The 12109-nt window shown below is 36.8% G+C and overlaps 1 protein-coding gene across 2 annotated transcripts in view; it reads left to right on the plus strand.

The window, feature by feature from the left end:
* SOSTDC1 (sclerostin domain containing 1) overlaps positions 1 to 12109 on the plus strand; it is a 36276-nt gene that overhangs the window by 1022 nt on the left and 23145 nt on the right. Inside the window, exons 1-2 of one of the 2 annotated variants that reach the window (XM_052801011.1) lie at positions 27 to 93; positions 4114 to 4207. The gene's annotated coding sequence lies outside the window, so the exon portion shown is untranslated. Of the gene's footprint in view, positions 1 to 26; positions 94 to 4113; positions 4208 to 12109 lie in introns of those variants that run through there. The other variant, XM_052801003.1, reaches the window with a different exon arrangement.

Below are 12109 nucleotides of genomic sequence, written 5' to 3' on the forward strand. Positions count from 1 at the left end.
AGAAACGGTGGTACCATTTTAACACCGAAATGGGGGCTGGGCCGCCCGACCCTGGGCGTTAAGACAGACGGGGCTTCGTGTCGGGGGAAGAAGGTGGGTGGCGAGCGAGGGGCCCCTCCCCGGAGAGCGGGGGCCCGGGGGTCGGAGGCGGGTTGTCCCTGCGGGAGATGCCGGTACGGCAACGGCTGAGGGAAATGGAGGGAGACCTGCTTTACCTCGGGGAATTCTTCTGGGTCGTATTCCCTCACAATCCTGAAAAAGTGTGCTGCCTTTTACAAAAAAAAAAAAAATCCTGTGTGGATTTGGGGTTTTGTTAGTTTTGGTTTTTTTTTTAAAAGTACAAATCCTATATGCATGTATGTATATATGTCACTTACAAAGAAAACACTTGTGACTTTAATTTACAACTAATCTACACCGTATGTATTGCTCATTTGCGACTTGCAGATCACCTTGGTGCCTGAGAAAACGTCTTCCATGCCCACTCCTGGAATGGGGCCGCTGCTGTGACAGTGCATTTGGTTGGGTTTGGTTGTGAAGTAACACAAAATGTTTATGACATCCACATGTGGAAGCAACTGTTGCCATGTTATTTTTATAACCGTTTTACTGCATAGCACAAGCTGAAACACAGAAAAAAACATTTCCAGTGTGTGTGTGTGCACTCTTATGTGTATGTAGGACAACAGAAAATGTTTGATCAAGCTACAAAAAAAATATGTCTGAAAACTTGGAGCTTTATTTAGAATTTAATTTACACAGAGTACTCAAGTTAGCAGAAAGAGTCATTTTAAATTATGTGCAACTGATATACAAAGAGCAAGAGTTGTGTGTGTACGCAAATATATGAATAAGCTGTCCCTCATGGAATTAATTATGTACATGCCTTTGCTTGTTCAGACCACTGAAACTAGATGTAGTATGTATGATGGAGGAATGGAACTACAGTGCAAGTATTATATTGCAAATATCTAATTTTCACAGAAAAATTGTGTGGGTGGCTTCCATTTCAGCTAGATAGCTTTAAACAAATAGAAACCTCAAGTAGAAAGTCTAGGCATCTTAAAAGTATAAAACTGACAACAGAAATGTCTTTAATCACTTATTTTAGCTTCTAAAAATATCTCTAGGGTATTAAAAAACATAAAAAGAGGAAATGTACCGGAGAATAAGAAACTGGTGCAGAAATCCATATTTTTTTCATTTTACATTCGACTTCTGTGTTTTCAACCAACAAGATAAAGCTATCACTTCAGAATTTTGAAAGGCGAGATGGTTATTAAAGAAAAAGTCAGCTTTAATAATAAAATTATCAATTAGTCCAATTAACATGGTATGACAAACAAATTCAGTAATCTAAAGTGTGGAGAGAGAGGGAACCTCTAGAAGATATTTTGTTGCATTCCAACACAGAGGTGTGACATACATGGGCTGAGGTTTGTTTCGATATGTTTTGGTTTTTTGAGGTGTTTTATTAATAACTGGTAGCTATAGACTTAGTCTGGATGCCTAAATAGAGACTGTTTAAAATTCAGTAAAGTTAATCTTTCTGCTTCTGCAAGTTGACAATTAAAATCCCCACTAAGTTTAAAGGAACTTGGGCAGAAAATGAATATTTTTTAATTCAGACTGAACCATCACCATATTTTATACTGACTAGGTCTTGTCCTTTTCCAAAACACGTAACCTATCACCTATTTAATCCTATTCCTGGACTGCTGTGCATAAATGAATAAATGATCACTTGTCCTTTGGGATACTCAGAATAATGACTTACTTGCTATACATGTTTTTCCAGAAAGTTCTCATTATACTTCTGTGCTAAAAATACTTAATTTTCTTATACATGGATATGCAGTTGCAACAAGACAATGAACATAAAAATAGGGGAAAGCACACATCTCCTGTTTTTACTGAAAAAGGTGGTAGGACCGAACAGGATTATTCACTTTGTAAACCACCAGGACTGCAGATGCCTAAGGGAGTACATCTGACGCACAAAGTAACACCTTTTATTCTCTAAGGTACTTCAGAGGCCTCCTAGTGCATTTGAGTATGTCTGTGCTTCAACTGCACACCATGGGTAGAGGGGATTGTCATTGTATCACTTTAGAGACCACATTATAGAAACATGTATTTGCTCTGGATAATAAAGTTCAGATTAAACCTGGTTTAAAACGTAACCTGTGTCTGTCCACATTGCTGGGCCCCTGTATATGGGCTTGGATGCTCTCTAGCCAGTCTCCCACTTTCTCCATCCTTTCTGGGGAAAATATGGTGGGAAGAGTTTTATCACAGTAAGTGACACTTGGACAATAATTAGGTGATGGGCTAAATCAGTTTTACCATGTTTTATTTTGGGTTTTTTGACTTCCCAATGATTTCAGTAGGGCTTTACTGAAAAATCTATAGCACAATAGCTCTTTGTAAATTAACCTATTGTTCAATAGGTGTGAAAGATGCAACATGCTAAAACCAATGTCTAATATGTGATATTTTTAATCACCAAAGTTTATAATCTTCAAAATTCAGTTGTTCTTTGCCTATGATATTAAAACTGTTCTTTATTTTTCAGGGTTTATATTTGATTTCTGTTTTTCAAGTCCTGTATAATTTCTAAAAATTACGGTTTTGAAGGTCTCAGTTTCTCTATATATTATACTAGTAAGATTTTTGTTTCATGCAGTGTCCCAAATATTTTAGGTAAAATCTATTTTCATTTTCATACAGATAATTGAAACTACTTGCATATTAGTCTCACCTTTGTAGTCTTACTGACTCCAATTTAATGTTGAGTGTGTTTCAATGCATCTCCCTGACAAGGCCTGCATTTTTACAGTGTATTTATTTAGTATAAAAAGAAAAATATTTAATAATGAAAAATAAAATAGTAAGATTGCACTCACCACTTTTTTTAAGAAATGGATACAATAGTCACCAATAGAGTATGGTGCTTGCACAGTTCTTTACTATCCTCTATAATTAAATACTTATCATCATAGGTACTGTGCTCCATGGCTTTTTCACAGAAGCTATTTTTAAAACCTGCATCTTTATTTTATAAAATCGACTAATTTATGTTGGAGGGGACTGCTGGAGGTCATCCAGTCCAACCCCCCAAAGAAAGCAGATCCTACTACAGAATTACTTTCCATCTCTCATGACTGTACAGTTCTGCATACTTACAGAACATCCATCAAAAAATAAGAGAATTATCTAGGACAAATTTAAAATTGCCTGTGTTACACTAATGCTACATAGAAACTAGTACAATTAACTTGCTTTTGAGGTTGTAAATAAATTTCACTTGGAAAGGTGTGAAGTAAATGCAAAATATGTAGATAAATGCATATTTCCTTTTATCTTCTTCTTACCGGAAATATTTTATCAGTGTTTATCAGGTGAAACCCAGAAGCCTGAGGAAAGATCAGTAGGATATCCCACCTGCATTCCAGCTATTGCTCCAGAAGAGTGCAGGTCTCCTGTAGGTCCAGTAGCTGCAAGCCCCGTACAGATGTTTCAAATACTCCACGCTGTCTGAAGCATTCAGGCATTTGAATTACTTCTCTCACTTATACTATTAATCTTGCTGATGGCACTGACGACATCACAGTGACTCTAACAAGTTCAGGAGCAGAATTTTGGGAGAATGTTTTTTTTTCCAATAAATAATGCAAGCTTGACCCTATATTTAAACAGTTCAGACTATTTTCAATTTAAAGCTAATGATTAACTAGAATGGTTAGACTATTGCCTGGGAAATGAGAGATTTGAATTCTTTCTTTTTCTAGTATTATGTGTAATATAAATTAATGTATGTTACAGAATGGTAAGTGTAAGGGAAGAAGGCAAAACAGTCCACATGCAGCCTATGGCAATATTGGCCCAGCAGACTACATCATATGGATGAACAAGTTCATTCACATCCAGCTTCAGCCTGACTTGAGATCTGAATACTACCCTGGAGAATAAAGGCCACCACCACCACAAATGCGACAGGCTTGATGGAAAAGAGTTCCAACAGCTACATAAATGCTCAGTCTTACTTTTCTATCAGCACAATTTGGATGTATTATTCATTTCAACATAACCAACTCTTAACTTTGTTCTCAGCCCATTCTGCATGCTGGACTGTTCCTCCAGTTCAGCTTCCAAGTCTGATTGACAGTCAGAAAAGAAATTCTTGTCTGCTGCAGCTCTTTTCTGGGTATGTAAACAACATTATGTCAAATGATCCTACTACTCCAGTCTCAGAAATTTACATCCTAATGTTTCAAAATGTTGTGTGTGCACTTCCACAATGGTTTGTATCTATCCTAACATATATAAAAAAAAATAATCTCCATTGCTATGATCACATATGCTTTCCAGAACATGATAACTGGAATTTTTTGGTCCTCTATAATGTGCGAGCTCGGAATGCCTGAGGCTTCATGGGGAGATATTTTAATAGGGAAGTTATTATAAAAGTGTCGCTGTTAATCATGTAAGTAAAACTTTTGTATTCAGTACTTGTAATCAAGTTACCAACGGTGTTGGTATTTTTCATAAAAACATATTATGCATGTTTAAAACTTTTAATACTGCTTCCTAACAAAATTGACCACCTTAGCCTGTAAGTAATAACTGTTTCTAAAAGGATAATATGTCTGCTGAGCTCTCTACATGTAAAAGTCAATACTGTTCTTACTGATGTCTGATGCCAGCGTGCCTATTAATTCAGAGAATTCTTTGTCACTGGGCTGGTTTCATAATGTGCAGATATTGGAAAAAGCCCTTAACTTTTTGTTTTCAATTTTTTAATTGTGATGGCTGCCAAAGTAATTTTTAGATGTAAACTTCTGGTATTCTGTCTTCTTAATATGTTGGCAGTGAGGCTATGTTTACATGGCAGAGATGCACAGAAGCAATTCTAAATGAATTGCCTTGGGTATTGGAATGTCTGTATCCATTGCTGGCCCCTAAACACTGTCTGTGGAACCATGAGGGTTCAGGAAATGTGTTCAGAGAGCACAGGCATTCCCAGTAACAACAACAACAACAACAACAACAAAAAGTGTAATAACTTAATTGTTCAATTAATGCCATGAAGATATAACATGGCAAATACATGTTCTGTGGTGAATTCATACTGTAATATGAAATACATACAAATGATTATATGCAAATACGAAATAAAACTAAAGTCTGAACAAGAGTTTGAGTTTATACATGTAAGAACTTGCATGTACATTGATTTAAAGGAAAAGGAGTGAGATGACAATACCAGAACTCTTAAAATTATTATCTTAATCCTACAGAAAGTCTTAATTTATATAATACCGATTATGCATCTTAATCTAAATATGGGATAAATTATGTTTATTGGCTACCTGGCACTGAAATAGTTTCTTCATGCCTTTTGCCCTGAGAAAACCCTGACTCATCTGTCTCACTGATTTGATATTTTGGGATCCTGTAACTTCTCTTTAGTCTGTCAAAGCTCTACTGATCTAAGCTGTGTGAATGAATTAATTACATGCTACGTTACTACTACTATTCTTATTCTCCACTTATTACCATATACTCAGTACTGTACCTAACCTCAGTACTGAAAAGTAGCTAAAGCTAGTAAAAGAGTTAGGATCAAATGACATCTGCACACTGTAGCAGTGTATCAAAGGCAATTAATGGATTAATCCTCAGTTGTCTTTTGAATCTATGTACATGGCAAAACCCACCATTACAGTACTGTCCTGCACAGAAAATAGGCAGGCAACAGACCTTTTAGATCAAGTCCACTATTTTCCTCTTATGTTCATTTAATCACATTCATAAATTTGTTATGTTATTGCCAATTAGCAGCAGAAAGAAAATAGCATAATTACATTTCACAACTGTTTCTGATTCTGTTCATTCTTTCTTGCCTTCATGTTTGAGAAAAAGGGAGCAGGTAACATTGAATGATGAAGGGCTGGAGAAGGCGCTTGAAGAGCACCTTCATGAACTGCAAGATTCTCACAAACTATGTAGTTGTGATTGACTTTAGAGGTTTTTCTACAGGTGGTAGGCATGATGATTTCACTGTCACGTAGGAACAGTTTAATAAATTTAGATTAAAGTTTTCTTATGCTCATGTTCTCATTTTTCATAGTATTATCTTGCAATGATATGTAGAGGCATGGTATGTATATTGATATGTATTGGCATTATTTAGGCCCATGACTAATAAAGATATGTGTTCAAGTTCACAAAACTGTACCAGGGAGAAAAATACTTGAGAGTATGTTCATAAAAGTGGTAGGGAACTCAAACAAGTAACAGTCATTGTAGCAGAGCATAATTTGACTCCAATATGGACTCTTTGGAATGGTCAAACACAAAGGAATTACTCAAACTACATGAATTATAAAGAGCTTTTAGACAACTACCTACTTGGACTTCTAGGTACACTGGTACCTTTGAGAATTTGGCTTTTACGCCTGTCAGGCTGAGTTTGTGATTTCTTTTTAAAAAGATGTGTACAGTTATAAAATCATATATGGGTAGAGCCCACTTCCACTTCTACAGAAATATCTGTATTTTTAAAAAAGTGATAGATGTGTTCTGTAAAGTATACCAGCAGACCTTAAAAGGAATTGTCATCTTAGAGAGCTGTTCTACCTTCATATAGTTTTGTGTATAAACAGTGCCTTAATTCATAATACAGTTTTCTCCCCTTCTAAATATATTTGATAATTGCTCCAACACCACAGTAAGCTAACTTCTGGTGAGTTCTAGAGGTTTTTTTATTACCAAAGAGTAGTACTTCATAATTGTACAATCTCTAAGCACCAGCTGAAGTATTTTCAATCCATTTACTGTATTTATATTTCCCCAGGCTCCCACTAGTTTGATTCCTTCTTAGACAAATGTTTCCAGTAGTTGCAGGTGTCAGAGCTACCTGATTGCTTGCCTTGAGGAAACAGAAGATCTGCTGTTAGTTAAAGGTTGTTGATATAAGGAAGCTCCCTGTTTTGTGTCTCTGCTTATTGATGAGTAGGAATAACTTTCCATTAAAAGGTGTATGTCTGATGTGATAAAAAACTTATAGTCACACACACACACACATATATACATAGCATTGGCTTTTGTTATTTTAGCTCATTCAAGGTGATAAGATTTTCACCTAAAAAATATTACTCAAATATACTGTTTTGTTAAAGCCAAACATTTTTAGGAAGTTCTAGTGATCCAGCAAACTTAAGTAACTTCAGAATGGCAAGGAGAATTGTAAGAGCTGAACTTTTGGATTTAAAAAATACCACTTTGAAACAAAGCATTTCACATAAATGTTTAAAATATTCTGTTCAACAAGGACATAGTTAAGAATTTTTAAATACTTTTGCAAAATGGAGTGGATGCCTTCTAGTTATTTCTTTGTTTCCTTACTGTCTTTCAGTAGTGACATAAGTTTGATCTTGCTTATTGTAATTCTGTTTTCCAGGACCATCACCATTTTGTCAGACAGTTCAGAATACAGCTGGGGTTTATTTGCCTTCAAATTATTCTATCTCAAAATTCTTTTCCCTGGTTACAAAAAAAAATCAGAGATTAAATTCAAGGTGGAATACTGTAGTATTTAGTATTGATTCAGTTTAACTGTGTAAGATATATAAAAAACACCCCAGTTAAACTAGTCCACATAATCAAGAAGAAATTAGTGTATCTAGAAGGATAACCTTAATCCTCGATTTCCCCAATTTTTTAAATCTAAGCAAAGAACATATATTCCATGAAATTCATGCCAAACTGTCTGTTACTATATTTACACAATTTAATGTACTTTAATTTTTCAGATTTTCAGAAAGTAACTGTCCTGATTTTGGCTGGAATAAAGTTCATTTTCTTGGTAGTAGCTAGTACAGGGCTATGTTTTGGATTTGTGCTGAAAACAGTGTTGATAACACAGGGATGTTTTTGTTATTGCTGAGCAGTGCTTACACAGAGCCAAGGCCTTTTCTGCTCCTCACCCCACCCCACCGGCGAGGAGGCTGGGGGGGCACAAGAAGTTGGGAGGGGACACAGCCGGGACAGCTGACCCCAACTGACCAAAGGGATATCCCAGACCATATGGCATCATGCTCAGTGTATAAACTGGGGGGACCTTCAGAGTGATGGCGTTTTGTCTTCCCAAGTAACCATTACACATGATGGAGCCCTGCTTTCCTGGAGATGGCCAAACACCTGCCTGCAGATGGGAAGTGGTGAATGAATTCTTTATTTTGCTTTGCTTGCACGCGTGGCTTTTGCTTTACCTGTTAAACTGTTCTTATCTCAACCCACGAGTTTTACTGGTTTTCAATTCTCCTCCCCACTCCACCGAGGGTGGGGGGAGGAGTGAGCGAGCGGCTGCATGGTGCACGCTTTGTTGCCCTTCTTTGGACACACTCCAGCACCTCAATATCTTTCTTGTAGTGAGGTGGCCAAAACTGAACACAGTATTTGAGGTGAAACACAGTATTTTGAGGTGAAACACAGTATTTTGAGGTGAATTCTGTAGGTCCAGGAATGAAATATTCCCTAGTCTGCACTGGGATAGTTTTCTACAAGATTTCCTGTGTCTGCCAGTGCATTGTTGGGAATTTACTGGAGTTGGATGTATATCTGCAAGCTTTTTATACAGTACCATCTTAACTCCCAGAACAGTCTAAAACACGTACTATTAGAACATTAGAACAATAACTGCCAGTAAATCTTACTTTTTTTTAATGCTAATGCTAGTCACTAGTAAGCAGTGCTGAATATTTAACTCCAGGGTAGATGGGATTATAGTTAAATACTCTTTTTCCCCAAATAAGCACCAGCAAAAAACCCCCACCACAAATACGAATGAGCTAAACTGCCATTCATTGCAACTGGCTTTCTGTTTTTGTTTTTTTTTTGTTGTTTTTTCCCCCCCTTTCTATTACTGTTCTAACCACATACCTAAGCAACTTTGGCATACAATGTGTGTGCTAAAATTAAACAGCACATCCTGAACAATTTTCTCTGATCTTCTCCCATACTGCCTAAAAGAACCAAAGAAGTCCCAATTAATGTTTTAGAAATAGGTTCAACAAAGGTAGAAAGCAGTTCTGCAGAATTCTCACAGAACTTCAAAAATTATACAAATGAGTATTTGGAACTGGTACCTGAGACATCACACAGTAAAATTCCAAAATGGTGCTCCATAGCCTCAAAGCATCCTCAGTCCCCTCAGCAAGGCAGTCAGACCTCATGGCCCTTGCAGAACAGCCAGCATGGCCAAGTGCCTTTGCAGCCCCCAACAACAGCACAGTGCAATACCTCTATCCTCAATGCTCTGATTGCCTTCAGAACCTCACTGTTGGTCTTTAAAGTTCTTAATTGTGCAGCTTCTCATTATACTCTGACTCTCAGCAGATGCATTTACATCAGCGATCCAGTATACTTAGGTTGTATAGCCCATGCCATTTTGTGTCACAAGGGTAGTGGAGGAACAGTAGACAAGATGAAAGAAAAAGTTTAAGTTGTGGAATCATAGAGACATAAAGGTAAGATGAAAAAAACAGAAATAAGTGCCCTTGTCTTAACAATCTGGTTATGAAATATAACTGTGTGAAAATTAGGGGAAAGCAGTGCCTCGCTTCAGTGGCATTCCTGACACAGGAAAGATTATCTCCTTTTTATCTAACACTCACAAGCAGAAGACCTTTATCTAGATTTAGAAGGGAGACATATGAGTTATAAAACAGTATTGCTGTGCCTGACTCCTGGAAACCTTCTCGCTTACAGAAATTCAGAATTTTGAGTGAACTTGCCATGCTCAATGCCCTGGAAAAAATTAGGTGTCTAGAAGGGAATTAATTGAAATCAGTTTCCAGGGCAGATTGTAAACTAAGCTAGCCAACAGAAAATGCAATTTGGAGTTTCTGTGGGAGTTAGGTGCCCAAAGCAGCCCTGTGCCCTTTTCCTCTGCCTGTAAAGCATGAAGAGAACATTCACAGGTAATTTTTGGGCAGGGGCACTGTGCTCAAAGGGACTCCCCTTGTCCCAGAGACTATCCAGCACAACATGCCAGTTGCATCAATCCTTCTGTGTGCACTTTCTTCTGAGAAGTTCTTCTGTGCCCCAAATTCAATGAGTATAGAGGGCCCCAAATCACTCCTCTGCCAGATTTGCAGCAGGAATTTCAATCTAAGCCTTCCATGAGCAAAATGTAGCTGCTGGTCCACTGGATACACTGCAATGGTGAGGCTATTCCACTTACTTTTTTTTTTTGCTTAAGTTTTGTTGACAACAAAAACTTCCCTTAAAAAAAGATGAGTGTGGCTGGTGCTGACTTTGCCTTGGCCTGGGATAGCCTGTTTGCCATCCATGCAGGTGAAAGCTTGTTAAACTCTTCCCTTAAAGAAAGATGAGTCATTTTAGGTCTTAAAATTGTTCTAACTTACATCTTTTTTGTAAGCCCAGCAGCCAAAATTAATCTCATTGGTCTGTGTGAAAAGATACTTTGATCAATAAATCCTGAAGCTTTATACCAAGGAAATTATTTTTATCCATGTTTTACTCATGGAGAACTCTAAAAGCACAGAATTCTAAAAGCTCAGAATGGCAGCGATGGAAATAAAATTAAGATCTACTGACTCTCAAATCTATGCCCAAATAGCAGGGCTCCCTGCAATTAGAAAGAAAAAAAAAAAAAAGAAAGTGGATTTAAAGATATTTTAATAAAATAGTTTTTAACTTTCAAAATACTTAAATGCATGCAGTGAAGTTTTAGTCTGAGAAGAATTTTCTGAAGTGCCTGAAAACTGGTATGTTAAAAGTGAACCTACATTCTTGCTTGACTAGGTCACCCACGGAATATAGTGATTGTTTCCATGTTCCATCAGAAATTTTGAAATAACTTTTTATTCCAAATTTTGGCTGAAAAGAGGGATGTTTTTCAGAGAGAGAAAACATACTCGCCCTCAGCCTGTGCTTTGTCACAGTGAATCTGGTCACTCTTCTTGCAAGATGTCTCCATATTTAATACCAACTTTTGAGACAAAGAATTTTTAAATGGGAACATTGTTTTATTCTCTCAGCCTCACAAACTAAGAACTTCCTTTACATCTCATTTTGAGAGGGCAGATAGCTTACTATAAGAACATACAAGAAAAACTGGAAGTTGAATTGAATCCAAGTCCATACTGTGAGAATGTATTTTCATATTTATATGACAAAGACACAGCTTATACAAATAAGCAATTTTAATTAAAAAATGCTGACAAAATCCTAACTATTTGGACTGTGCAATCTGTTTTTGATTTTGGACATAAAAGAGTCTTAATTTTATAGAAAAGACGTGATGGGACTATTATTATTCAAAGTTCTCAATTGTTGATATAAATATTATGATCTTGTTCAACAGTGAGGGGATTGTATTCCTTTTGGCAATATTCAAAATGCAATCAACCATAGATTATGAATGCCTTTAGACACTGTGCAATGGTGCATAAAACCAATCAATTATCCTTTTTGGCTAGGCTTATCTGGCACTGAGATGGGAAACCTGTTCTATTGTGAATTGTATGCACCTCAAAAATACATACAAACTATTTTCTTGTTTCTGTTTGCTTAATTAGTATACATGACATTCCTAGTCATACTGGGCATGGGAATCTTTACCGTCCAATTTTCACATATGTGTCCTACTTCTATGAAATTTATCTTGGAATTAAATAAACCTAGTTTATCACACTTTAGAACCTTGTCGTATGTATCTTCTTGTCTCAGTCTCATGTGGTACCTCACCATGTTATTAATCAATGTGTGCAGCATGGAACTCACAATTGTGTGGCATACCATGAGATTTTTGCAGCACTTTGAACTCCACATGAAAGTAAAGGACTAAATGTGTTTGCAGTACGGTTCCCTGAATAATTACTTGAGTTATTCCACCAGTATAGGTCAGTTTGGATCTTTGCCACCCCTGCTATTTGTAATCCTGATCAGAAATACACAATTGTGACAAACTGTACATCCTGTCAATCTGCTCATATGAAACTCAGCAGCATCAAGGAATTTCCTTGAATGCTATACAGTGGCCTCCCACAGAGGAACAAAGGAGCCAGAGAAAGATATT

This window comes from Harpia harpyja, chromosome 1, assembly GCF_026419915.1.
Source record: "Harpia harpyja isolate bHarHar1 chromosome 1, bHarHar1 primary haplotype, whole genome shotgun sequence".
In the NCBI taxonomy this organism is placed as follows: domain Eukaryota; kingdom Metazoa; phylum Chordata; class Aves; order Accipitriformes; family Accipitridae; genus Harpia; species Harpia harpyja.